Genomic DNA, 12,804 nt, shown 5'->3' with positions numbered 1-12,804 from the left:
GCAGACAACTGGGCATCACATCTGCTGCCTCAACATCTCTCACCCTACTGCCTTCAGGTCCATCACGTACTCTTTCTGAATCCCTTTTCAGCCTGACTTCCTCAGGTAATGGGGCCTGATGGTTTACTATAAATCCATTTTCTGTCATTTGCTGGTTTTCCCCTCCTCCAATGCTAGTTTGCTGGGGATTTAATGTTGCTTTGGGATCATGCTGGGCTAAGTCTAAGTGGAGACTAAGCCAACTCTATCTCTTAACAGTACCTGTGCTCAGTTCTCATCCTACAACAGAAGGAAGTAGAGGAAGCTCTTGTAAAGCAAACCAGCACAGCATGCTGCCAAGGTCAGACCAGTATCATACCCAAGCTAATCTCATCTATCTGAGACAACTTTCTGAGGATACAATGAATTATCACACTTTAAGCATGTGAAAAGTAATTCAGGCTGGGGCATTTACATCTTAGAAAGTTCAGTGGGTTTCTGCAGTGGCAGTCCCACAAAGAGACAGAATCAGTCCTCTGGTACTCTAAAAAGTAAAGCTTTAAATCAGAGTTTAAAGGGTTTTGTTTCAGCATGGATGATAATATTTTCAGCAGGTTCTGAGCTATCTTTGGAGGGACCCTTTTTCTAATTGTAGTTCTCAAGAAAATGGCTAGCAAAAGCTGACATCATTTAATTGTGTAATGGCTGAAAGTCACTTCATATCGTTTAGGAAAGGCATTGGTTTAATCTGTCTTTTTTTTTCTTTTTTTAATTAAATTTGTCACGGTGATGTATTTGCGTTATTAAATCACTTTGAATCTGCAAGAAGATTTTAAAAACAATATATTTTTAGAATGACTCATTTTCATTCAATCATCTGAATGGGTCTGGCAGGAGAAAGCAGGCTGCAGAAGGCACAGTGGGGACAATATCTTCCTGGAGAGGGATGCAGGCTTTTTCTTTTCTGCAGTGTGCATTGCATTAACCTTCCACCTGAGCTATAGTTGGAGCAAAAGTTAAAGGTAAAAAGCAATTTAATGTGTCTTAACACCATCAAAGGAAAGGAAATTTTTGTTATCTAATAAAGGTCATTATTATTTATTTTAAAGAAGCATAGTAAAGGCTTTGATTAGGTCTGACAATGAGCCTATGCCTGGAAGATGTAGGCATGATCTGCTCTAGCTTAAGTTTATAACCTGCACCCAAGTAGAGGCAAACTCTATGCATAGAGGCAAGCTCTATGCTTGGAAAAATCAGGGCTGAAACAATATTTTGTGCTTTGGAACCGAGACAAACAGGGTTGAGTTTAGAACATCCTTGCTTTGTTCACTGCTTGACAAAGTCCCTACTCTTGGCTCATCTACCTTGCCTGTCCCTCTCCTCTCCTGATAGTTTTACAGAAGCCACAACAATGCTCAAGAAGAGCTGGCTTCATAATTGTGCTCCAAAACCCACCGAATCTAGATAGTTCCCAGAACAATGGACATATCCCTTTGCTTTCCAGAGTCTTGGTCTCAGACTCTTGCAGCTAGAAAGTGAAAAGCAGTCTAGGATGAGTTTTGGAAAGAGTTCAGTAGCCAGTACTGAGTGGCTTGCCCTACAACTCTGAAAAACCGTTCTCCATGTTTAGCCACCTGTCTCTGAAAAGAGGGGACCACTGCATATTGTGAAACTTATTAATTGTTAACGGACTGCATGTAAAAAAAACTTGGTGTGTCCAGTTGGTGTAGCACATCACTAACCATTTCCCCTTGGATTATGGGGGCTTCATTCTGCTCTCAATCCTTGTCTTCTAGCTCAGTGGGCTGGGTACTTGGAGAACAGCTGGTCTTACTATTAAAGACTGAGGCAAAGAAGACATTAAGAACCTCAGCCTTTTCTGCATCCTTGGTCATTATGTTTACCCCCACATCCAATAAAGGTTGGAGATTCTCCTTAGCCCTCCTTTTCACAGAATCACGGAATTGTCAGAGTTGGAAGGGACCTCTAGAGATCATCTAGTCCAACTCCCCTGCTAAAGCAGGATTGCCTAGAGCACATTACTCAGGACTGCATCAAGACGGGTCTTGAAAATCTCCAGAGTAGGGGACTCCACGACCTCCCTGGGCAGCCTGTTCCAGTGCTCTGTCACCCTCACCGTAAAGTTTTTCCTCATATTTAAATGGAACTTCTTATGTTCCAGCTTGTGCCCGTTAGCTTTTGTTGCTAATGTGTTCCTAAAAAGGCATTTTCACAGCAAGCCTGACCACATGGAGACATTAAGAGCAGTGAGCTATGGAGGGAAATCCTACTGTGTGGAATCAAGTCTCAATGGTGTACCATAGCCATTCAACTTCTGCCTTAACCTTTCACACAAGCTCATCCTTCTGCATAGTCTGGAAGGCTGGAAGAAGGCTAATGTCATCCCCATCTACAAGAAGGGCTTAAAGGAAGATATAAGAAATTATAGGCACATCAGTGTTAATGTCAGTCCCTGGGAAAGTTATAGAATGAATCCTCCTGGGGGCTATCACAAGCTAAATGAAGCACATGATTGGGAAAAGACAGCATGGATTCAATAAGGGCAAATCATGCTTGGCAAACCTGACTACCTTCTATGACAAAATGATCTGCTTGGTTGATCTGGGGTGAATGGTGGACATTGTATACCTGGAGTTCTCCAAGGCTTTCAGTACAGTTCCCCATAGCCTACTCCGAGAGAAACTCATGCATTATGGTCTAGACAAGTGGTCTCTGTGGTGCACATGGAACAGGCTGACAGACCACAAAGTCATGGTAATTAGGTTGTAATTAGGTCCTTTTCAAACTGGTAACCTCTCACAAGTGGAGTCCCCCCATGGATCAATATTGGGTCCAACACTGTTAAATATTTTCACAAGTGACCTGGATGATTGTGTGCCCTGATGAAGTTTGCTGATCATACCAAACTGAGTGGGGAAGCAGACATGTTGGAAGGGAGAACCACTCTGCAGGAAGACCTGGATAGGCTGGAAGATTGTGCTAACAAGAACCTTATGAAGTGCAAAAAGGACAGGTGCAAGGTCTTGCACCTGGGGAAGCATAATCCAGGAGTGCAGCACAGACTGGGATCCACCTGATCAGCAAGCAGCTCTGTGGAAAGGGACCTGAGGGTCCTGATGGGAAACAGGCTCAATATGACTGAACAGTGGGCTGCAGCAGCAAAGAAAGCCAACAGGATGCTGTGCTCCATCAACAAGGGCATTGTAAACAGAGACAAAGGAGTCATTATCCCACTCTATTCAGCATTTGTCAGGCTACCCCTGGAACGCTGTGTTCAGTTTTAGTTCCTGCTATACACAGAAGATGTGGACAGGCTGAAGAGGGTCCAGAGAAGGGCCACAAAGATGAACAAAGGACTGGGAAACCTGCTATATGAGGAAAAGCTGAGAGAACTGGGTTTGTTCAGCCTGGAGAAAAGAAGGCTTAGGGCAGACCACGTTCCAGTGTTTAAAGCACCCAGCAGAGTCAGTCCCAGAGAAGATAAAGGGTGCTTTTCCAGAACTATATTACACCTACTTGTCAGCCAAAGGTATGACATCTCACATTACATTGACATCTAACAGTACTGCTAGGTCTTAGTAGTATCCCTGAGAAGACATTCCAGTTGCTCCAACAGTAACAAAAGGTACTCCTGCAGAAATTGGTCAGGGCAGTGTGACAGCTACCATTGCAAGGCATGATGAGAGGGACAGTTTTCTTTCATGATCAGCAATAAGGACATCACTCTGGATTCCACTGAGACCATAGTAGGGAGGACCTTAAGGAAATGTGTGACACATTTCCTTAAGGAAGGAAGGCTCATATGAGAGGGTTTGAGAGTAACATAGTCATGTTGAGATGATGCCTGCTCACATAACCCCAGTGCTGCTGAGGTTCTTTGAACTTAAAGACCTGGCTTTGGATATAGTGCATTTTTTGTTCAGACAAATCAAAATTTTTGGCATTAGAGGGTTTTTTCCCATTTGAACCCACTGGGAAATAGTAGGGAGAGACCTTTCTTTGATGAATTAATTAAAATTAATTTCCCACAGCCAAGCCAATCTCAGGCTCAATTTCTTTTTGGTCTGTCATTTTTTCATCACATTTTTATAACACCCTCCCAATGGCATAGAAAGCTTAGGTATAATTAATTCTCTTGAAGAGAGTTGTTGCTTTTTTCCATCCCTAGATCATGCAAGTCTTCCTCAGAGAAGCATGAATAGAGTTTCTTCACTGTCACCTGACAAAGGCAACAGGCAACAGCAAGGCAGTATGTGAATGATGTAAGCATAAGTCTGCACCAGTTGATGAACCACAGTGGTATTAAATGCCTGCAGAGGCTTAGGGTGGTCCAGAGCCAGACGTTCTGTGCCAAAGAGCAACACACTGGGAAATGTTGTTCTGCATTATCTCCAAATAAAAGGTTACAGATATTGCCGTTATTTTTCTTATCTAAACACTCTGTTGTGATGGCACATAAAAATCCTGCATGATCCTGGGTGAGACGCTCACTCTTGGGAAAGAACTGGAGCCAGCCTGGCTGAGAAATATGGTTTTTAGGCCTACCACTTTGAAGAAGAAAAATCTAGGTCTCTAGGCACAAGGAATTCCCTGGCATTTTTTCCCAACAGCATGGGAACTCAGCAAGAGCTCAGGTGTTATAGAAACAAAAAATTGTTTAGGTTGGAAAAGACCATCAAGTCCAAACATTAACCTAACACTACCAACTCCACCATTAACCTAACACTACCAATTCCACCACTAAACCGTGTCCCTAAACACCACATCCACACATCTTTCAAATACCTCCAGGAATGTGATTCAATCACTTCCCTGGGCAGCCTGTTCCAGTGCTTGATGACCCTTCTGGTGAAGAATTTTTTCCTAATATCCATCCTAAACGTCTCCTGACACAACTTGAAGCCATTTCCTATTGTCTTATTGCTTGTAACTTGGGAGAAGAGATCAATACCGACCTTGCTACAACCTCCTTTCAGGTAGGCATAGAGAGCAATAAGGTCTTCCTTCAGCCTCCTTTTCTCCAGGCTAAACAACCCCACTTCCCTCAGCCACTCCTCATAAGACTTGTGCTCTAGACCCCTCACCAGCTTCATTGCCCTTCTCTGGACAAGCTCCAGCACCTCAATGTCTTTCTTGTAGTGAAAAGCCCAAAACTGAACACAGAATTCAAGGTGTGGCCTCCACAGTGCCGAGTACAGGAGGACAACCACTGCCCTGATCCTGCTCACCACACTGTTCCTGATACAGGCCAGGCTGCTGTTGGCCTTTTTCGCTGCCTGAGAACACTGCTGGCTCATATTCAGCTAGGTGTCGACCAACACCCCCAGGACCTTTTCTGCTGGGAAGATCTCCAGCCACTCTTCCCCAAGCCTGTAGCGCTGCATGGGGTTGTTGTGACCCAAGTGCAGGACCCAGCACTTGGTCTTGTTGAATCTCACACAATTGGCTTCATATCTGTGAGCAAGAACTTCAAATCTCCCTTCCTGGCCCTCTGATCCCCAGAAGTTGGAGAAGGTCCCAGGTTCTTATCAGACGTGTTGGTAACCAAACAGTCAGGATGCCCTTAGGTAAACCATTGAAAGAGATGTCGAGGAGTGGGAGGGAAGAAGGTATGGAAGCAGAAGCAAAGTATCAAAGTTCTGCATACTGTTACTCACTGTCTGTGTTCCTGTGATATTTGGCGAACCTGCTGGTTCCAGTTTCTGGGGCCGTCTACCAGAACAAATTCTGACATCAGCTTCCAAAACTGCCAATGAAGGCCAAGCACAGTTGTCTGGTCCACTGCCTGAAACTTATTCCCCACCAGCTTCTTTGCTGCCTCAGAAAAACTTCTCAACATGCCTGAGATGGCTGGTATAGAGGACAAGAGAACAAAGAAGCTATTAATCTGAATTGGCCACTGTGAGGGTAGGGGTTCCAGCTCTACGTCAACAGAGAGGGACAGAAGGAATGAGCCCTGCAAACAAAGAGGTAATGGAGATATGCAACATTTAATGCAAGAGTGGAGCTGGTAAAAATTTTTCACTGGAAATGTCTCATCATTTCACTTTCTAGGTAAAAAGCAGAGAGGTTTGAAAAGGGAAATATGTGGGACCAAGGGCCTATGCTTTAGAGAAGGGCGTGTATTGCTTTGTGATCACCAGGCTGAGCTGGGAATGGGCCTTCTGTGCTGTGCAAGGAAGGCAAATGTTTTTTCTTGCAGAGTTTAGTTGACACAAAAATGAACACATAATGCTTCAGCTCTGGTCAGCACTTCCAATATGCGCACAGTTACACCCTCAGCTTCCCAGACTTATGAAATATTTCCCCTGGTGATTACAAGTCCTTCATTGCTCAGCAAACTAGAGCACTATCAAGAATGACTGTACAGAGAAATTCACAAACTGTAGAAAGAAGGATGAAAAGACCCCATCCTTGCCTCTCCAGAATACCTCAAGAGTCTCTCAGGCTTGCTGAGCAGCCATTCCCTGACACAACATGTGCCACACCACTATTAGTGTGTGTTTGTGCCCTTTCTCACATCTTTTGGTTTTACGTTAGTCATAAAATCTGGGTACTCTTTTTGTACCAAGCCAGGGGTTTTCAAGTCCCACAGGACTGTGGGACATCACTCACAATGAACTGTATTTGTTCAGCCCTAAGCATTGCTTCCATCCTGATTACAGCCTCTCCTGAGCCCTCTCTCAAAGCTACTAGTGGGAGACAGGCAGGAAGGGGACTTGCAAAATTTTTGCATTTCATTAATTCCTTACATTACTTAGTAATACATAAAAGTCTAAAGGAGTTTTATTTCTTACCTGTTTTGTGGTTTTGTGTTTCTTTTTTAAACAAGCCAAGAATTGTGTCTTCATTGCTTTTCCTCAGACTATGATAATCACAAGTGAGTAAAATACTAGAGTAAATACTCTTATTTCAGAGAACTTCCTAACTTGGAATAAAAGCTCATGATGAGATGCTTGATGTTTCACTTCTGATAACGGTTAGTTTAACAACCATGCAATAACAGCTGAATGCCTTGAGTGAGGCAGGACTGTCTTGTCTCAGCATCTGAGAGAGGAAATGGGGGTAGAGAGGAATTTTTTGACTAGAAAACACTTGCAGTCTCTGAGAAACAAACAATAATATTAAGTGAATGCTGCTCTATGGTCAGCTTTATAGAGGCTTACATCAGTTCCTGCAGGGGAAAAAAAAGTCAACAGCAGGTAAGTTTTATGTAGTGAACTATGTCTCCCCTTTGCTAAGCTGCTTATGAAACACAGTTAACTGTTTAAGGGGGCATTCTGTGTCCTCCATTTATATAAGTATGCAGTGGATTTTACAGCTAGTAAATAAATTTCCAACTGAAAAATAAATACATTTAAATATCTGACTGTCACCTCCGCTGCTCTAACTAATTTTAGTGGTGTCATAGCTTACAATAACATTTGCTAAGTCACATCTTTTAAATTTGTTTCATCTCATCATTCCCAAGAGTCTTTCTGACATACATTCCTTGGGTATTGTTGACATCTGAGTTGCAAAAGTCCTCAGACTCTGCTATGTAAAGGACAGCGCATCTCACTGAAACATCTCAAAGAGGGGTCAGTATCATAATCCTCACTTCACTAGTGGGCGAAAACGAGGAGCTCTGTAGCTCCGGTTTCTTCTCAGGCAGGTGAAATATACTTTAATAACTGGACAGTGTTCTCTCTTGTGTTTTACATGGGGATGGTTCTCCACAGCCTATTCTTGTTCATGACCGTAGTGTTCCTGCTGAGCTATCCCTTACAACCTCAGAGAATAGGAGAACTTGTGCAGACTGCCTAGGAAATTTCCACTAAAATGTTCTATTCTCATTTTTCTCCCATGTAGTGCAGAGCTGTGCTGAGCTGACCTAAAAAAACCATGAGCAATGGCCCTCTGCCAGCCCATGATTTTAACTGTGTAGTGGATTATTGTTCTGGTTTGGTTTTGGTGTTGGTGTTCTGGGATTTTTTGGGTGTGTTTTGGTTTTTTTTGTTTGGTTGGTTTTTTTGTTTGTTGGTTGGTTTTTTTTTTTGTGGTTTTTTTTGTTGGTTGGACTCAGTGATCTCAAAGGTCCCATCCAACCAAAAATATTCTGTGATTCTGTGATTTTTTTCAGAGTCAAACTCTATTAATCTACTCATTTGTAAATGCATTCACCCTAAAATGTTCACATTCATTCTGAGATTTGCCATCTCAGTCTTCACAAAAAAGATGATTCTTTGCCACTGAGGGGTGAATATCTCATGAGCATCTGTTCAGTTGTCCATAAGACAGGGAAACCTGGAAAGGTGTATTGTTTTCAACAGTTTAAAAGCCAGCTGCTATATATTGGGTTCACATATGTAAAAAATTCACAGCTTCTTGTGATGGATGGACCATTCAGTGGATAAGGAACTGGCTGGATGACCACACTCAAAGGGTTGTGGTTAACAGCTCAATGCCCAAGTGGTAACCAGTGATGAGTGGTGTTCCTCAGGGGTTGGTACTGGGAACAGTGCTATTTAACATCTTTGTTGGAGACATGGACAGCGGGATAGAGTGCACCCTCAGCAAGTTTGCCGATGACACCAAGCTCGGTGGCATGGTTGACACACTGGAGGGAAGGGATGCCATGCAGAGGGACCTGGACAGGCTTGAGAGGTGGGCTCATGCAAATTGCATGAAGTTCAACCAAGCCAAGTGCAGGGTCCTGCATATGGGATGTGGCAATCCCAGGCACAAATACAGGTTGGGCGGAGAATGGCTGGAGAGCAGCCCTGAGGAGAAGGACTTGGGAGAGCTCATGGATGAGAAGCTCAACATGAGCCGGCAGTGTGCGCTGGCAGCCCAGAAAGCCAACTGCATCCTGGGCTGCATCAAAAGAAGAGTGGCCAGCAGGTTGTGGGAGGTGATTCTATCCCTCTACTCTGCGCTCGTGAGACCCCTCCTGGAGTACTGTGTACAGCTTTGGAGTCCTCAACACAGAAGGGACATGGACCTGTTGGAACGGGTCCAGCGGAGGGCCACGAGGATGATCAGAGGGCCGGAGCACCTCTCCTATGAAGACAGGCTGAGAGAGCTGGGGTTGTTCAGCCTGGAGAAGAGAAGGCTCTAGGGAGACCTTATAGCAGCCTACAAATATCTGAAGGGAGCCTACAGGAGAGCCGGAGAGGGACTCTGTCAGGAAGTGTAGTAACAGAACAAGGGGTAATGGTTTTAAATTGGAGGAGGGGAGATTTAGATTAGATAACATAAAGAAATTCTTTACTGTGAGGGTGGTGAGGCACTGGAACAGGTTGCCCAGGGAAGCTGTGGATGCCTCATCCCTGGAAGTGTCCAAGGCCAGGCTGCACAGGGCTTTGAGCAACCTGGTCTAGTGGTTGGTGTCCCTGGCCATGGCAGGGGCGTTGGAGCTAGATGATCTTTAAGGTCCCTTCCAACTCTAACCATTCTATGATTCTATGATTCTCAGGCTATGAAACTGCAATAGCAAAGAATCCCATCTCAATTACGTGTGGGCTTCAGGATGATGGCTTACATAACCAATTTTGAAGTGATTGTACATATACTTTGGCTATTTTCAGCACCAATAAAGTGCAAATTGAAACAGAATGTAAAAGCTTAGTACCTTGATTCCATTTCAGTAGACATTCTCCCTTCTCATACAGACTGGCCTTTGCTTGGGTTTGACTTCTTCTTTGACCAGTAGCTGACAAATTGGAAAGATGACGTTCCATTTTGTGTAAATTTTAAATTTTCTTTTAGTAAAAATCAAAAAGAGCAGAACTACATTTTCAGTCAGGCAGTTGTTGCTTGCTGTGATTTAAGCCTCTCATAGCCCAGCTGAAATGTTCACCACGAGCTTACAGAAGTCTTTTTCTGACTCAAAACACCCTCAGCTGCTGCAGCTTGAGCTTGCCAAATTGTCGTGGTTTCGGACTAATTTACCAAAACCAGACCGACAGATGGCCCTTCCCCTCCCTTCTCCCCCCCCGAAAAGAGGAGAGAGGAGGAGAAAGGGATAAGGAGATTCAGAAGTTTAGAATGAACTAAACTACTTTAATGAAGAATTAATATCAAAATAAAAATAAAGAAGAAAATAATGAAATAGATACCATATATACAAAACCATATCGAGCTTCCAGGATGACAGTCACGTCACCGGCGGGCACTGGGGAAGTCCCAGGCCAGACTCAGCGACGGATGGGAACCAGATTCCAGCTCTGGAGTCAGGAACACACGGATCGGGATCAAATGCAGATGAGCAGACGGAGTCCTTTCTGGACGTCGGCCATCGCAGGAAGAGAGTTGACCCTTTGATCCCTCAGCTTTTATACTGAGCATGGGGCAGATGGGATGGAATACCCCAGTTGGTCAGGTTTGGGTCACCTGCCCTGTCCACTCCTCCCCACTGATGTGACCCCTCTACGTTTTTTCCGTTTCCGACCCTCTAAGGGGGCAAATAACAAAATTGGCTGACCTTGGTTGTTATAGCAATAAGTATAAGCAAGGGCCTCTCTGCACACCATCCCTTGGCATGGAGCACAAACATTGGTCTTATCATTCTGAGAACGAGCAGTTTTCTCCACAATATGCCGTTCATTTCAGAGAGTTAGAGGAGGCCTAGCTAGGATGTAAAGTTACAGAACAGAAAATTGGTTCAGTTTTACTTCAAACTGGGACACAAATACACTGCTATATCTGACCCTCTAGTATAAAAACAGGTTTGGTAGGAAAGCAAATCTCAGATGAAAAAATCGTTTCCATCCCACAGCACTAGCAGAATTCTGCTTTCCTCTAAATACTGAAGTCTCAGGAAAGCATGGGTGCTTGACATCACATGCTGCAGCCATTTGTCTTTCTCAGTTGCTCATTCACCACCTTTCTCAAACTATCTGTAAAATCACCAGAGACAGGCTGTACCAGAGCTATCTTCAACACAGAATATCCAAATGCAGTTGTAACCTTGTTTATCCTGAAGAGAGGAGGGACAGTAGGGGAGGGAGCATTAAAAGTCTTGGTTGAGATTTTTTAACTGTGGTTATTGATGCTTGCCACAAACCTCCTGCGATGCCAATACACAGGACAGCCACACAATACACATTGTGCCAGCATTGCCCAGTAGCCTTCATTCAAGTCCCATTCATTTTCAAAGAGACTTTTATGAGGCCTAGATTGTCCATGGTACTTCAGGAAGAAAAATAAATGAAACTATTAAAATGGACTTACTCAGGACAACCAAAGGTGAGTATCACTGCACACAGCTTTTAATTTAGAAGTTTAATATCTGCCTCAAGTATGTAGTCTATACCTCCATTGCAGTCAGTGAAGGCTGAGAGCTTGCAGTAGGACTAATTATTGCACCCCAGGACCAGTGTCTGAGAAGTGGATCACTAATGCATCTCTGAAACAGGAGTGATTTTTCACCAGAGCCACTCAAGATGTGCCCACTGATTTCTTTTTGTCTTGTTCTCCTCTGGATAATGTTTTACCTGACAAAGTTTACTTTTAAAGGGGGAAAGTGTAGATTGCACCATCTTAACCACTGGAATTATCCTTCTGTATCTTTTCAATAAGGCTGAAGCTGGTTCCAAAGAATAATTTTTCTCCATTGCAAAATTCCTAATAGCAAAACATACTTAAAATTTTATAATCACCTGTCAATGTGAAACCTTATCAGTGTTTTTGACAAGTGAAAAAAACCCCACATCCATTCAAATAATATCCATGTTTCTCCTCGATTCTGTTACCATTCTATTTGTATATCAGAATCCATACTTTGATTTCCAAGTGTAGTCTGGCAGGAATTTCACAGGAAAGCATTGCAAAAAATGTATGAAATCACTGGGTTTTTTATTGGCTGTGATTCCATTTTAAAAGAACATCATACCATTTACCCACATCATGCAGGAAAAAGTAGCAGGCAAATAACAAATGAGATTCACATTCACGAAGTGTCTACTTTAAATCATCTTCTAGTTGCTTAGAGAGTACTGCATGCATCTGAAAGAAAGCTGGGGAACATTGCTATTAGAAAATGCATGGCTAAGTTGAATTTTGCTCTGTGTGTATGAGAGAGAAAGAGAGAAAACAGGCAAATTTTTTAACGACAGTACTGAAAAATTTTACTAACTCAGTGCATGAAGAAATGATTATTCTGATAACATATATTCAGAACAGATACAGACAGCTCTCAGATACATAAGACATTACGTTGAGGTCACAACAGCTAGTTTCTAACAATGCTTATTCTAGCACAGTAAGCTTGCCAAAAAGATGTATTCAGCAGCATTGATATGGTCTTTCTTGATGACGGAAAGGGGCTGGGAAGGACCTAAGCCAATGTATGGTACGAAACATAGAGGAACTCCAAAGTGATTTAGCACATGATTTTATAGTTTGTTTTATTTTTTTTAAACACAAGAGTAGCATTCATATTTCATATTGCAGTCTGATTTCATATGGCTTTCTCTAAATATAAATGTGAGTTTACAAGGTCAATGGCAAACTAAATCATTACCCTCCAGGTGTGGAGGCCCTTTGCCTTTTTTTTTTACTAACCGGTAAGGTCTTAGAGCTGTGTAGGAAAATGGCTGCAGTGTCTAGCCACCAAACTTTTTGTGTAAACAAAAACTAGTTAAAAAAAAAAGACCTCATTTACCTGAGATTGAACAGAGCGGTGATGCAAATAAAACAAAGGCATGGAAAGACAAAGAGATATTCAGAATCCAAACAATGAACCATGTTCCTCTTTGGTCTTGTTTAAGTGCTTCAACACCTGCTTGAGTGCTGAGGGGGAAAGTGTCTGAGACATCACTT

The sequence above is a fragment of the Numenius arquata genome, chromosome Z, assembly GCF_964106895.1.
Source record: "Numenius arquata chromosome Z, bNumArq3.hap1.1, whole genome shotgun sequence".
Classification (NCBI taxonomy): Eukaryota; Metazoa; Chordata; class Aves; order Charadriiformes; family Scolopacidae; genus Numenius; species Numenius arquata.
The sequence above is the reverse complement of the archived record's forward strand: the minus strand, read 5'-3'. Positions refer to the sequence as shown.